Source organism: Panicum virgatum, chromosome 4N, assembly GCF_016808335.1.
Source record: "Panicum virgatum strain AP13 chromosome 4N, P.virgatum_v5, whole genome shotgun sequence".
In the NCBI taxonomy this organism is placed as follows: Eukaryota; Viridiplantae; Streptophyta; class Magnoliopsida; order Poales; family Poaceae; genus Panicum; species Panicum virgatum.
The window spans coordinates 21,750,580-21,752,305 of NC_053148.1; the positions used below are offsets into that span (position 1 = coordinate 21,750,580).

A 1,726-nucleotide genomic window follows, 5' to 3' on the forward strand; every position below is an offset into this window, starting at 1 on the left:
TACGGGTTTTCTCGCCCAGACTAGAGTATCTCAAATTAGTCCTCTAGGTTGACGGGGATTTCTCTCGAAGGCCTCGAGAGAAATCCTAACACCGAGTGCAGACGTGGTGTCTGACCTTAGTGTTAGTTAGAAAGTGTCTTCCACCCCACGGAACCGTTGTGGTAGTCAGTAGGTGGTGACAGCCCTATCCGTCCTTTGTAGTCCACCACGTTCGGGTGTTTTCATAGCAGTAGTGCAGGTTGCCGTTGGACTCCCTTCTCATCCCTTTCTGAAGTCCTTCCTCTTCCAGCCACCGAAGTAAGCTCTGCTTTCCCAAGAACTAGTTAGGTGTTTAGTCTGATCTAGATAGGCTAGCTTGATAATTCAGAAGTGTATCAGGTGTCTTATCTCGCTCGTTGTCCTCCCAGCTGCTACCTCTCTAAGGTTTAGAGTCTCTGTGTGTTACTCGGTCATTGCCTGGCCATTTATCTCACTACCTATCTGGCTTACCCCCGTCTAGTTAGTCGGTCGATAAAGCTAGTACTATTGTCAATCGATTTACGATACTCTTTACTATAGTGCTTCCCTGAGGAAAAATACAATGCGTTGGAATACTCCAAGGTGAAGTGCTATAGCGGTGATTCTGTGCGCTTGCAGAATATCTATTCTAATCGGGCATAAGAAATGCCAACAAGCATTTCTGGCGTCATTGCCAGGATAGTTTGATAAACTCTACTAGTTTGTCACCACTAACCCTAGCGGGCTTACCACTGCTCTCTCCATCTTTTGATCGATGCAGAGCAGTGCATGACCGGTTTTGACCTACCAAGTAACTTCCATCCAAATCCAGAAAGAATTGGGAGAATCGTGAGACGCCGCGTCGTCCCACCTCAGAAAAAGCTCACTTGGCCTATCAGTTCACCTTACACTTCAGCATCCCCATCCATGGCTCAGAAGACTCTCCGTCAGTTTTCTGCCCCGTCCAGCAGCCACATTCCTACTGGACTGAATGTCAACCAAGCTGGCAATGACGGCTTTGAGCTGAAGACTGGACTCGTGAACATGGTCCAAGCAAGTCCGTTCTACGGAAAGGCATCCGAGGATGCAAACGCCCATCTCCAGAACTTCGTGGAGGTGAGTAAAACCATCAACCCCAGAGGAACTACTCTGGATGACGTCCGTCTTCGCCTGTTCCCGTTCTCATTGCTCGGGAAGGCCAAGACGTGGTTCTACTCCAACAAGGAAGCTTTCACAACATGGGAAGCTTGTTCAAATGCATTCCTAGCCAAGTACTTTCCAGTGGGCAAGACCAATGCCCTCTGGAACAGGATCACCGGAATTCAGCAATTGCCGGATGAGACCATCCCGGAAGTCTGGGAGCGTCTCCAGGAGTACATACAAGCATGCCCACACCATGGCATAGAAGAGTGGCTGGTCATTCAGAACTTCTTCCATGGCCTGAATCAGCAAGCCCAGGACCACGTTGACGCAGATGCGGGTGGTTCCTTCCTTTCTCTCGACATTGCAGGAGCAAAGGCACTGATTGACAAGATAGCTTCCAACCAAAGTTGGAAAGGAGAAAGGCAGCCAGCCCGTCCCAGGGGCGTGCATCAGATCGACATAGTCGACATGTTAGCTGCCAAATTGGAACTTCTAATGAAGAAGTTGGAATCTACGCACCAGGAGGTTAATCAAGTTTCGGAGTCTCGTATGACATGTGAAACAAGTGGTGAGACTGGGCACTCGG

General features: G+C 49.2%; 1 non-coding gene across 1 annotated transcript; it reads right to left on the bottom strand.

Moving 5' to 3' along the window:
• Window positions 1–1,293: 1,293 nt before the first annotated feature.
• LOC120671671 lies at window positions 1,294–1,400 on the bottom strand. Its single transcript, XR_005673770.1, has one exon. It is a non-coding gene; the product is annotated as a small nucleolar RNA R71 (small nucleolar RNA).
• Between the last annotated feature and the right edge of the window lie 326 nt (window positions 1,401–1,726).